This window comes from Coffea arabica, chromosome 10c (genome assembly GCF_036785885.1).
Source record: "Coffea arabica cultivar ET-39 chromosome 10c, Coffea Arabica ET-39 HiFi, whole genome shotgun sequence".
Lineage (NCBI taxonomy): Eukaryota > Viridiplantae > Streptophyta > Magnoliopsida > Gentianales > Rubiaceae > Coffea > Coffea arabica.
The window spans coordinates 16,709,133-16,724,163 of NC_092329.1; positions in this window are offsets into that span (position 1 = coordinate 16,709,133).

Below are 15,031 nucleotides of genomic sequence, written 5' to 3' on the forward strand. Positions count from 1 at the left end.
ACCGTTTTTATCTTTGTTGGGATTGAGTTGTATCCCACCAATCTCGACAGGTTTGGATTTTATCCTACTGATCTTTTTTATGTTCGTTGGGATTGAGTTATATCCCACCAATCTCGACAGGTTCGGATTTTATCCCACTGACCGTTTTTATTATTTTTGTTGGGTTTAGATTTTATTCCACTAATCTCGACAGGCTCGAGTTTTATCCCACTGACCGTTATTATTATTTTTGTTGGGTTTGGATTTTATCCCACCAATTTTGACAGATTCGAGTTTTATTCCACTGACCGTTTTTATTATCTTCGTTGAATTTGGATTTTATTCCATCAATCTCGGCAGGTTTGGATTTTATCCCACTGACCGTTTTTATCTTTGTTGGGTTTAGGTTGTATTCACCAATATCGGCGGGTTTGGATTTTATCCCACTGATCATTTTTATCTTTGTTGGGCTTAAGTTGTATTCCACCAATCTCGGCAGGTTTGGATTTTATCCCATTGACCGTTTTTTATGTTCGTTGGGTTTGGATTGTATCCCACCAATTTCGGTAGGCTCGAATTTTATCCCACCACTTTCAGTAGGTTCAAATTTTATCCCACTGACCGTTTTATCCCTCCGTGCATATCTTTCTAATTATGAGAACTTACTTTTGTTGACTATTTTGATTAATGAATTGTTTTTTCTCAGTTATTTTGTGTTTCATATTTAAAAGTTCTGAAGGTTCAGACTTTTTAGACTTTGCAAAGACCACAAATGGTCAATGCATTTGTTAATTATGGTTCACTTGTATTCGAATTACGTTTGACCTAATTCCTATGGGGGGGATACATAGGCAACTCTACATGAGTTCGGTCACGTGTTTTGCAACATTATTGCATCATTTTACCCAATAATTATAGCTAAATGTTGGCTTTTTATTTTAACTCATGTGCAGTTAGAAGAGATAGGTAAGCAATTTGGTGTCTACGTCTTTATCTTGAGTTTCTTTGAAACTCTAGATAAAGAGGGGCAAGCTATAAGCACCAAATTTTTGTCAAATTTTGTATTTATTTTGTCAAATTTTATGTTTTCTTGAATATTTTCTATTTGATGAGTCATTTATTTTCTTGCATTTTAAGTATATTTTGTCTCATTTTTGTAGGTTCATCTTAAAAATAAAAAAAAACCATGATTTGAAAGAAACTAAACCCCTTTTGACATCTCTAGGCTCCATCCTGAATCTTGGACTGACAAAAAACCAACTCCCCACTTTTTCTCCCAATAGAATATCTCGACCGCTCCTAACACAAAAAAGAGGACAGAACAAAAGAAAGAGATCTTCCTCACTCTCTCGGCCTCTCCCTCGACAGACGAAAGCCATAGACGAAAAGGGGAAGGTTGGGAGCTTGTTGCTAGTGCCATTACCACCACCACTGCCATAATAATCTCATTGTAAAACCATTGTAACTCTCTCCTTTTATTTTTTGTTTTGACTAGGAGGGGAATGCCCGCGCATCGCGCGAGTGTTTGGTGCTTATGGTTAAAGAAAATTTTACGGTAGTTCAAGCGAATATCAAAAAATTCACGCACATTGAGTAACAAAATGAAGTAACAAAATATCTAATGTATACAGGGAAATGGAGAAGGAAATTATGCATGTTATCTTGCTCAGTTCATATATTTTGAAACAAACACTTGTATATAAGTTTTTCATTAACAAGACTAAATGAACTTTAAACAGATACCCAAACGATTCAGATAATGGCAAATAAACAAAGTAATTATCCACTTAAAGATGCATCTATACAACATTCTTGTTGATGAAAGTAGCCAACTATAATGGAGGCTTTTTGATCAAAGTAGCCAATATTCTTTTTGATCAAAGTAGCCAACATTCTTGATGATCGAAACCTATTCCAACAAAACCAAACCATTTAAATTGTATAGAACAACCAACTTTGTGGGGAAACAATAATATCAATATTAAATTGCGCTAACAGAGTATCCAATTTTGGTATGAAAGCATTTAACTAGCAATAGAAATTACGATTTTACAAAGCAAATCATACCTTTAAAAAAAAGAATGAAACCTCACCTCAAGTTGAACTACCAAGAATAACTTCACTAGATAACCATATTGAAATCTAGAGTACAATAGCAATACAAATAAGTATTTACCGGAAGATGAAAGGAATATAACGGAAGAATGTGAAGGGGCAGACATTTGAAGAATTGAAGTTGAAACTAATGCTCAATCATAAATTCCTTAATAAACCACATTGTCCTTACTTTAATTGAGATAAAAATGACGTTTGAAGTTCTTCAAGTTATAATAGCAAAGTAATAGTAATAATTGATTTAAATCAAATGAATGTCTCTGCAAGAACATTTAAGTAATTACACCAATAAATAAGCTTTTATGGATTGTACCCATTGTAGAAAAGATGACCAAATAATCTCACATTCTCAAACTACCCAAACCTTTGAACAAATCATCACTGCATCTTTTAGAATACAAGGACATTTCAGTAAACATAATAATACACATGCTATCTAAAGTAGTGCCCAATACTATAACTACACTTAAAACCACCTCACAATCCCAAAATACCCATACTCTTGCGGTTGAAATTCAAAGCCATTCTTTAATCCAAACTCATTCTTATATAGTATAAGGATTCCAATGAGAAAGCTCTTGGAAATTTGGCAAAGATTTAGTTGATCCTTATTTTAATGCAAACTGGTTCAGTTTTTTTTTTCTTCTTTTCTTCGGCTTTGATGATCAATAATCTTGTGGGTTTTGTGAAATAAATTGGTTGCTGATGTTGTTGTATTTTTTCCGGAATAAGCCATGAACAAAATTAAGAAAAAAGAAACGGGCCTATGAATGTATGTCAAGTGTTTGTGAAAATGTCAAAATGAAAAATAAATCAAATTAGTGAATCTTTTGTGCTTATTTTTTGTCAGTAATGGATGACCATCAGCTAATACAAAGCCTGCAAATGCTTAGTTATCTAAAATTTTGGAGTTTTTGAGCCTTATAAGCATTAAAATAATTTTCTTCATTTTTGGGGCTGTTTTGACTTAATGCACCATTTTGTTGTTGTTTACTTGTCAAACTAAGATTATAGTTGTAATGTAGAGGTTATAAGGAGGGTTTTGGCATAATTTTTATGATTTTTGGTGAAAGTTTAAGGGTTTTAAAAGAATAAAAAATTGGGCTATTTTTTTGGCATTTTGGCCACATTCGAGTTATTTTTTTGTAAAAACTAACTCCGGAAATGAAATCTAAGCGAAAAATAGAGTGAAAGGGTGTACTTTGGTGAAATTTGGTGACCGGAGAGGTTGCCGGCGACCGCCACCAGCGGCCACCATAGCCGCCAGCCAGAAGGGAGCTTCAGCTCCTCGATAGAGAAGAAGGGGAGGACGAAGAAAGAAAAAAAGAAAAGAAAGGACAAGAAAGGAAAAAGAAGAAAAAAGAATGGGCTAATGTTTTTTTTTTTTTTCTGGTGGGTTTGAGTTTATTTTTATGGTTGGGTTTTGGGAATGGATTCTGGTTTATTTCTTTTGGGTTTCGGTTGGGCTAGGAGGTCAGAGCCCATGTATTTTTTTTGGTTGGGTTTGATTGATAAAAAAAGGGGGCCGGCCTGTGTATTTTAGCCTGGACTGTCGGTTGGGCCGGATGGCCTTGGGCCCGAAAAAATAGAGAATGACCCAATGGCCCGATTTGTTAAGGAATAAGAAAATATTTTTGCATATCAGTCCCTGTACTTTCAACTATTTTCACTATGGCCCAGAACATTTTAAATTTCTTTCAATTAGGTTCTTAAATTAATTGCATTTTGATCTCTGAATTTTATCTTTCATTTAATTTGACCCCTAAACTTTGGAAAATTATATTTTTGATCTCAAAAGTTTTTCAATTTTTTGTAATTCAGTCCCTGGTGAGTTTTGTCTCTCTTTGTTACTATTGTTTCTTTGAATATATTTAAATTGTAAATTTTAGATGTTCTTAAATTTCTATGCATTTGACATATTAAGATAAATTTTTATTATTATTTTTATTTTTCAATTAAATTGGTGCCATGATTCTTTTGTTCATTTTGAATATAAATAGGGCCATGTAACTCCATTAGGTCACCACTTCAAAAGGGAAGTACCCCTATTATTATTATTTCAATGTCAATTACGTGCTCTTATGTGCTCCTACGTGTTCTTATGTGTTTATATATTTTTATATGCTTTATTTATTTGATTTAAATATTCATTCAAATTTTCTTATATATGTTTTAGTTAATTTTTATAATGATTCGAGAGGCATTTAAATACCTCAAAAATGTAATAGCTAGGATGATTAGATTTGTTTTTATTATATTTTTCCCTTTTAGATTGTAGTTGGGCACTCCTCGATGTAATAAGTAGGTTGTGTTTTTGTGTGGCTTATGTATTACGTGTCTTACCCGCTTTCCTTAGGATTTTTGCATCTAAATATTATGTTTATGTGTTACGTGCTACGTGCTCTTATGTGTTTATTTGTTTTAATTTATGCCTACTTGTCTTATTATGTATTAAAAATGCATGACGTCACCACACTAGTCCAATGCTAGTTGTGGCTTCTCCGTCCGTTTACTTGCTAGTCCAACGCTAGTAAGGACTTTTAGAAATGGGTTAGTCCAACGCTAAACCCTTAAATTGTTCATGCGTTAGATTCATTTTTGTCTGATATTCATTACATTTCCATAGGGATGTGAATCGAAATCGAAATCGGTAATTCGGAATTTTGAAATCGAAATTTTTTGAAATTTTGGTATCAGAATTTTCAACCGATTCCGAATTCAAATTCGTTCCGAATTCAATTCGAAATTCAGTAAATTCTGATTTCACCGAATTCATGACTATAAAAATTATTATTATTATTATTATATAAATATTATATTACATATATATAAAAAATAATATATATGTGTGAAAACGAAATTGAAATCGGAATAGGAATTCCGATTTCACAGAATTCATGAATATAAAAATTATTATTATAATATAAATTTTATATTATATATATTATATATATATGAAAAATATATTTGAAATCGAAATAGGAATTCGGAATTCCGATTTCGATTTTGAGTTGTGAATTCGAAATCGGAATTTCCGATTTGAAAAATCTCGTTACCGAATTCGACCAATTTAAAATCGAAATTCCGATTTTCATTTCCAATTACCGAATTACCGAATTCGAATTTCCGAATTCAATTTGAATTCGGTCGGTAAATAGGAATTTTTCGATTTTGCACACCCCTACATTTCCATGCATATTTTATTTTTTAGGATTTTTCTTATTTGCATGATATTTTCTATATATTATCCTCTACCCCCTACCCTCTATATGTGTTAATCATGTCATTTAGAATTGCATCTCATTTAAGTTAGTTCATTTGCTTGTCTATGTTAGGAGAATTATTCTTCAAATATAGGAAATGGGTGATTATAATTTTTTAGTTTAAATACCCCATTGATCCCTGTATAAGAAAATTATGTCACGAGTTTTTGTTTCCCGTACCCATTATGATGCATTCCTATTCTTTGATAACTTATATCTATGTATATAATTTAATTTTCTTTTCTTTTCATTAAATTTCATCATTCGCATACTCGTGACCCCTTCAAGGAATTATTTTGGCGTTCGTAATTAATGCGATTGGTATCAATTAAACCCTTGAATGGATATTTAGTCCCTTTTGATATTTTATAAATTTAGATTTGCATTCATGTATGAAACATCCAAATGTGATAAAATTAAAGGTTAGATTAGGAAAATTTTAACTAAATCTCGCAACCAGATTAGACTAAGTTGAAATGGTGCTTTAGGTTTGAGTTAATCGAACCTTTGTCTTCGCTTTCTTCAACCGTGACTCTCAAACTCATTTTCTCTCGTTTTTCAAAGACCTGGAATTGTCGAAAAGGGTTTTTATTTTATTTTTGTCAAAAAACACTTTTAGATGACTTGGTACACCGAAACTCAATACCAAATGACGACTCCTATTTTTCTTAAAAACCCTTTTAGACTAAATTTTGGACCCAAATTGTCGCATTTTTCAAAGTTCCATTCTAGATCTTTTTTATTTATTTTTAAATAAAATTACATATTTTATAAACACCTTTTCTTTTCCCATCGCAAAAATGGGGCGCGACAGGTTGGTTTCTGCCATTTGATCTGGACTATGAATTTAAGCCTATTTTACCTGGCCCAGGATTTTGGTTTGCTTATGATTAAAGTTGGGCCAAGTCCTCTTGGCCCAAAACTCATTTTTATTTTCTCATTTTCATTTTCTTTTCTTCCGAAATTATGTATATTTTAGCCTTTTTCTTATTTGGGTATTTTCTGATTTTCTAAGTTTCTCCATGTCACAAGAGCCTCAGTGTTTGCTGTTGTTAGATTCTCTAAAAATATTTATATTTAGGGCCCTAGACTTTTTAAAATAGAAAAATTATTCAAAATATTCCTCATATTTTGTTAAATAATTTTTTTTATCCTTCACTTTTAAGATATCAATTTTACGTCACTTAACAAAATTACATTGGTAAAATTTGGTTTCAATCTAGATTTTGACCACTTTTTATCATAAATCCAACATGTGACCTATGTAGTCCTTTTTATTTTTTTGATTAAAATGTTAAATTCCATTTATAGTTGAACAAATGATCCCATTCATAATTCTTTTTACACTTAAAAAAGTATGATTTGACCTAAAATATGTCCATTTTTTCCTAAAACATAAGATTTGACCCAATTTATATTCATTTTTGCCACAAAAAAGTGAGATTCAAATTTTTGGTACATTAAAAATGACTACATGTAAGTTACGTGGTGATTTGAGATTAAAAAGTGATTGAAAATTTTGGTTAGGAACAAGTTTTACTAATTTGAATTTGTAAGGTGTTAAAGATATGTAATCTGATATTACAGAAAGATTTGATATTGTAGATATTAGGAAAGATTAGATTAGATTTGTTTTGATTATTGTATTAGATGTTAATTAGGTAATAGATTGATTTAGATTAGCATGATTTTAGAATCTAAATTAGGTTACACTTGTGTATATATATTTGTACATTGTGTAGTCCAAAGTAATATGAAAAAGAGTATTTTCTCTCCCTTATTCTTAGTTTACACGGTATCAGAGTTTTAGGCTTTGATATCAGTTTGTCTTCTGACGTGACCCTATTGAGTCACTCTTAATTCTTTTTTGTGTGAATGATAATGGCAGATATGAAAGGTAGTAGTAGAGAGATGAAAATAGTAATTGTTGATGTTATTTTTACAACATCAAAGATTACTGACACAAACTGAGTGAAATTTTTTTTTGAATTGGAGTAAAACTATTCGAATATATCTGCGTAGTATCGATAGAGATGATCATCTCACTGATGACCCACCCGTTGATGGGAAAGAAAAGAAGGTTTGCGAAGAGAAGATGCAAAACTATTTTTACAAATCTGAAACTCTATTGATAATGAGATAGTCAGTCTCATCAATCATTGTGAGTTTGCTAAAGATCTTATGGATTATTTGGTTTTCTTGTATTCTGGTATAAGAGTAATTTAAATCATATATATAATGTTTGCAAAAAATTTTACCGTCCGGAAAAACAGCAGAGATCCCTTACAGAATATTTTATGGATTTTAAACGAGTATATGAGGAATTGAATTCTCTTCTTCCTTTTAGTACTAATGTAAAAAATCAACAGTTTCAACAGGAACAAATAGCTGTAATGAGTTTTCTTGCAGGATTACCAATTGAGTTTGATGCTGCTCGAATACAAATTCTCTCTAACCCAGAGATTGTTTCCCTTCATGACACTTTCACATGAGTATTGAGAACTGAGGGATCTTTATCTGTTTTTAATGTTACTAGTGCTCTCGTGAGTCGAAGTGAAGCTGGTCGAGGAAATAATAGTAGAAACAGTAGCAAAAATGGGACTGGTGGGATTGTTGGTCATGGACAATACAACTCAAATCAACGAGTCTGTTATCAATGTAAGAAACCAGGCCATACCATACGTACGTGTTGGAACCTTCATGGTAGACCTCAACAGCAGCCTCCGTTTGCAAATTTTACAACCCAGGAAAACAATTATGTGCCTTCTGACAAATCCATACTCATCTTTGCTGATGAGTTTGCCCGCTTTACTGAGTTTCAGGCCTCACAAAAATCTGCTAACCCATCTTCTAGTACCAATCCTTCTTCTATTGATCACTCAGGTAAATCTATTACATGTCTTGTGTCATCTTCTTACAAATGGGTCATCGATTCCAGTGCAACAGATCATATGACCGGTAATAAAGGTATTCTATCCTCTTTTAATCCTAAAAAAGTTTATCCGAATGTTATTTTGACTGATGGGTCATGTGCTTCAGTTGTGGGTTCTGGTGTAGCAATTCCTATGTCATCTATTTCCTTATATCGGGTCTTATGCTTACCTAATTTTTCTTTTAATCTACTCTCAGTCAGTAAAATTACAAAAACTCTCAAATGCTATGTCTCATTTTTTCTTGAATATTGTGTTTTTCAGGATCTTATGATGGGAAAGATTATTGGTAAAGGACGCGAGTCTGGCGGCCTATATACACTTGAAACCCCTTCATTGAAAGTGCTGAAACCCATTGCATGTTCCTCCACCTTGACTCTACTTGAAATTTACTATTGTTTGGGTCATCCATTTCTACCCACCTTGAAGAAGTTGTGTCCAGATTTTTAGAATTTATCCCATTTGAATTGTGAGTCATGCCAATTTACCAAGTATCATCGTTTGCTTTACTTGCCTAGAGTCAATAAACGGGCTACATCCCCCTTTGAATTAGTTCACTTTGATGTATGGGACCCTTGTCCAATAGTATCTAAGTCTGGTTTTAAGTATTTTGTCACCTTTGTTGGACGACTACTCTCGTGTTACTTGGTTATATTTAATAAGAAGTCGTTCAGATTTACTTAGTATTTTTTGTTCCTTTTGTACTGAAATAAAAACATAATTTAATGTGTCTGTCCGTATTTTGCGAAGTGATAATGCAAAAGAGTACTTTTCTAAAGCCTTTAATTTGTATGTGTCAGAAAATGAAATCCTTCACCAATTTTCATGTCCTGACACACCACCACAAAATGGTGTTGCTAAAAGGAAAAATAGGCACTTATTAGAAGTTGTTAGAGCCCTCCTATTTCACATGAAAGTTCCTAAGCAATTTTGGACAGATGCTGTTTCAACAGCTTGTTTCTTAATTAAATAGCATGCCATCTTCTGTGCTTGCTGGTGAGATTCCTTATTCAATTTTATTCCTAACCTAATTTTTATTCCCCATTGAGCCACGTATATTTGGGTGTACTTGTTTTGTTCATGATACCCGTCCTCAGGTATTTAAATTAGATTCCAAATCTCTCAAGTGTGTATTTTTGGGTTATTCACATCTTCAAAAAGGGTATAGATGTTATTCTCTAATTTTAGATCATTATTTAGTCTCTGCTGATGTTACATTTTTTGAGACACATCCATTTTTTCTTGAGTCTAATGTCTACAGTAGTAAGGGGGAGGAAGATGATATTCTAGTCTACACTATTACAATAACTATTTCTACACGACCACCAATCACTCAAATGTATTCTCGTCGTTTTCAACATATAGACTTACATCCTCCACCACCTTCTCTGTCTACAGATTCGAATCCTGATCCATCGCGTCCTCAATCTCCAGATTCCAGTCTTGATTTGCCTATTGTTTTAAGAAAAGGTAAAAGACAATGCACTTGTCCAATTTCATCATTTGATTCATATGACCATTTGTTTCATATGATCATTTGTCTCCCTCCTTGCATTGTTTTACTACTTTTTTAGATTCAATATCTCTTTCTCAGCACTTATCTGAGGCTTTGGAACATCCTAGTTGGTGGGCTGTTATGGAGGAAGAAATAATGGCTCTAGACAATAATGGTACCTGGGACTTGGTTCATCTACCAATAGGTAAGAAACCTATTGGTTGTAAATGGGTGTTTGCTGTTAAAGTCAATCCTGATGGTTCTATTGCTCGCCTCAAATCTCATCTTGTTGCAAAAGGGTATGCTCAGACATATGGGGTGGATTACTTAGACACGGTTTCTCCCGTAGCAAAACTCACCTCTGTTAGATTATTTATTTTCCATGCTGCTACTATTAATTGGCCTTTGTACCAGTTAGATGTTAAGAATACATTCCTTCATGGAGATTTGCAAGAAGAAATTTACATAGAGCAACCACCTGGCTTTGTTGCTCAGGGGGAGTTTGGTAAGGTTTGTAGACTCCGAAAGTCATTATATGGCTTAAAATAGAGTCCTCGTGCTTGGTTTGGGAGATTCAGTGAGATGGTTCAAGAGTTTGGCATGAAAAAGTGTAATTCTGATCATTGTATCTTTTATTAATAATCTGAAATTAGTATTATCTTATTAGTGATTTATGTTGATGATATTGTTATTATTGGTAGTAACAATGCAGGTATTGCAACTCTTAAAAATTTTCTTCAATTGCGCGTCTAGACAAAGGATTTGGGTATGTTGAAATATTTTTTAGGCATTGAGATTATAAGGTGTAAACAAGGTATCTTCTTATACCAAAGGAAGTATGTCCTTGATCTTTTGAAAGCAACAGGAAAGTTAGGTGCTAAGTCATGTAGTGCACCAATGATCCCCAACATGCAACTTACAGCAGATGATAGGGAGTTATTTTCATATTCTGAAATGTACCGGAGATTAGTGGGGAAGTTGAATTATCTTACTATGACTCGTCCGGATATTGCATATCCGGTTAGTATTATGAGTCAATTTATGTCCTCACAAAAAATCACCCATTGGGTAGTTTTAGAGCAAATCTTATGTTACCTTAAAGGAGCTCCAAGACATGATATACTATATGGTAATCATAGTCATTCTCATATTGATGCTTCTCAGATGCGAATTGGGCAGGTTCTAAAATTGATTGAAGATCTACAATTGGATATTATGTCTTCGTTGGAGGTAATTTGGTATCGTGGAAAAGTAAGAAACAAAATGTAGTATCTCGCTCCAGTGCAGCGTCTGAATACCGGTCTATGGCACAATCCACTTGTGAGTTTATATGGATACATCAATTATTGTGTGAGGTGGGAATCAATAATTCACTTCTAATGAAGTTATGGTGTGACAATCAAGCTATCCTTCATATAACATTAAATTCAGTTTTTCATGAGAGAACAAAGCATATCGAAATTGATTGCCACTTTGTTCGTGAAAAAATTCAGCAAAACCCGATCTCAACCAGTCATGTGAGAAATGGAGAACAATTAGCTGATATTTTCACTAAGCCTCTAAATGATCAGAGAATTGATTATATTTGTGGCAAGATGGGCATGATTAACATCTATGCTCCATCTTGAGGGGAAGTGTTGAAGATATGTGATCTGATATTATATAAAGATTTGATATTGTAGATATTAGGAAAGATTGGATTAGATTTATTTTGATTATAGTATCAAATATTAATCAGGTAATAAATTGATTTAGATTAGCATGATTTTATGATCTAAATTAGGTTACACTTGTGTATATATATTTGTACATTGTGTAGTCCAAAATAATATGAAGAAAAGTATTTTCTCTTCATTTTTCTTAGTTTACATAAGGGATACAAAATTAATATTTTAAAAGTGAAGGACGGAAGATTCATTTGATAAAATGTAAGAAAAATTTTGAAAGATTTTTCCTTTTAAAATTATACAAAGGCACAAAAATTCTAAAGTGACAAATTTGCCCTTTGTGATTCTTTGACTCAGTCTTATTGTGCTCATTGATGATTTTGATGGATTAATTTGGCCTTGTTTAAGCGTAATTGGGGTTTAAATAGACATGTTATGTTTAGGACTTTAATATTATAATTTTGGAAAAATTAGGGTAGTTAAGCTTGAGTTTGCTTTTACTATTTGCTTTGGTAATTAAATCATGCTTAACTACAGTGGTTTAAAAATAAAATGGGTTGTTCCATTAACTTTTTGAAATTTTCATTTTAGCCCTCAAATTTTAGTAGAATTATATTTTGACCTCAACATTTTTTAATTTACAGTTTAGTCCCTAGTAAAATCTGGTTCTCTTCAATTAAGATTGTCCATAGTTCCTTTAAGTCTTTATTTATGATATTTTTTAGGGTTCCTTTTGTTATTGCTATCAACATTTAGTGAATTTTCCATGCATAAGTAGCATTTTTTTTTTGCAAATGCTTAATTATCCATTAAATTATTCCTTTACCCTTTGCTAATATTTTGAACATAGGTAAATTTACCTTCTCTCACCCTCAGACACCGCTTCAAGGAGAGGTGCGCCTATAACGCTTTAATTTTTAAATATGTGCTGTTATATGCTTATATGCTTTATGTGTTTCATTTTTATTTGGCTTTATTTATGCATTTATTTGCTTGCTTGCTTAATTTAAGCTTTTCTAAAGGATAATTGAATGCCCAAGTGTAATAGATAGGTTATGTCGAATTTTCCTTCATCAGTATGAATTGTAGTTAGTTTTTCAAATATATGCTTTTTGCATACTCATTATAAAAATCATAGACAACTTCATAGGATTCAAAATAGCCTAGTCACTATTAGACTTTCACCATTTTAATCTTCGTAGACAGAATTTTTCTATCATGGTTCCATCACTTTAGTTCTCATTTACTATCAAATTATCTTATGAGTTCTGCAATCAAAAAATTGTTCCAAACACTCAAATTTAGATAGATACAACTATTTTGATAAGAAGTGGTGTTAATAGTAGGTATTCATGTAGATTAGTCGAAAAGGAGTATACTAAAACCAATTTGGTTTGAAATTGATTGATGTGCTATTTAATGCACGATGTATGACTACTATAATTAAATTAGTTGAACAATAAATGTATAAAAGTAAGTAAATTCAGTTATTTATGCATGTGTATGTGAAAAAGGATCATTGATTTAAATTATCCTAATTACCTACTGAAAAAAGCCTTTTTCATTTCCGTGGTCACAAAATTACTATGATCAAACTATCCATTTCAATCAACCAATTATTAAACAAATACATTATATATATATATATATATATATATATATATATATATATATATATATATATATATATATATGAAGCATACCTCAATCACTAGAGTTCCGAACACATCACGAGTATTCTTGCCACGAAACTTCAATAGTTATGAATTACCCTCATTAGTTTCCATTTTTTGTGCAAAACTATACCAAAACTTGCAAAATTTGTAATTGAAGATGTTTATGGAGTCAGTTCAAATACATGTAAGAAAAAGGTGGGATGGTAGAGAGGACAGATAGAATAAGCGTAAAGATAATTGGATAGATATTTTCCTTTGAAAAGGCTTTCCATATGTGTATTAAGAAACTTGATAAAAATTCAAAATTACTCAAATACAAATTTTTCTAAGTTAAAAAACATATAAATTTAATTTTATAAATGAATCATTAACATGTGGCGTATCCCACATAGAAATCCACATAGAAGGTGATACACCTGGTGGCGGAGCGACATGCAAACAATTGTGTGTTGGAAACTTTTCAAAATTTGTATGATGTACATACATGTAATTAATGTATACTCATTAATTTTTGGTACATGTATAGTATTGTGAATGTTCCTAAAAGTACATTCATTTATGAATTTATTCATGTATATGGGAATTATTGAATGAAAGGATAGATTCATGTTTTGATCTAAATGATCATGAGATGCATGAATTAAAGTGCATGAATGTGTACACAATACTTTGAATCTATTCATACAAGTGTTTAATGAGATCTTTTGTTTCCCAAACAATTTTCCTATATAAAGAGGTCAAGTAGAGAGTGGTTTGCTGCAGAAAATCATTTTCCTACTATCCTTACTCTCTCAAAATCACTCCTTAGTTCACAAAGGGTTTGTCTTGCTTTGTGCAAAAGTTTAAGACAAACAAAACTTCATTTTATCCTAAAGGATATTTGTCTAAGGTTATTGCACGTTATACAGGACAAATAAAGCCTAAAGGAAAGTGATTTCTATCACGATTTAAAGCCAATTCTTGTTACAATATTTGCTAGTCCTTTACAATTTACCCAACAATCTTTAGGCTTTATTTATACTCTACAATGGCTGGTACCTTGAAAGATTTGGCATCCAATATTGTCAAACTCGAGAGGTTTGATGGAGGGAATTTCGTTCGTTGGCAAAAACGTGTTCGTTTCCTTCTCACTGTACTCAAAGTGGTCTATGTTTCGACCACACCAAAACCATTGATCAATCCCGATGAAGAAACTCTTGAAGACATCCGAAACCGTCAGAAATGGGAGAACGACGATGAAATATGCCGTGGTCACATTCTCAATACCATGAGTGACAACCTGTTCGATGTCTACCATCAATTACTACCGCCAAGGAACTTTGGGATCGATTGGAGTCCAAGTACATGCAAGAAGATGCTACAAGTAAGAAGTTTCTTGTCTCGTCTTTTAATAATTATAAAATGGTAGATAATAAGTCTGTTATGGAGCAATTTAGTGAGATTGAAAGGCTTCTTAATTACTTCACACAATATAATCTACACATGGATGAAGCCATTATTGTTTGCTCTATAATAAATAAGTTACCACCTTCTTGGAAATATTTCAAAAGAGACCTCAAACATAAGAAAGAGGATATCTCTCTTGGGATTCTTGCTAAATCTCTTCGAGTAGAAGAGGAAATTCGCATGCAAGAAAAGAAGGATAGTCAAATCCTTGAAGAGAACAAAGATTCTACTTCAAAAATGCATGTGATTGAAGAGAGGCAAACTGAAAAGTCTCAAGGAAGCAAGAAGAGCCAGCAACCCAAGAATCAATCCAAAAAAAGAAAGAATGGACAATGCTTCTATTGCAAGAAAGAGGGACACTACAAGTCCGATTGCAAGATTCTTCAAAACAAGAAGAAGAAGCAAGAGTCTTCCCAAACCACAAGCAAAATTCTTGTAGCAATGATATCTGAAATCAATA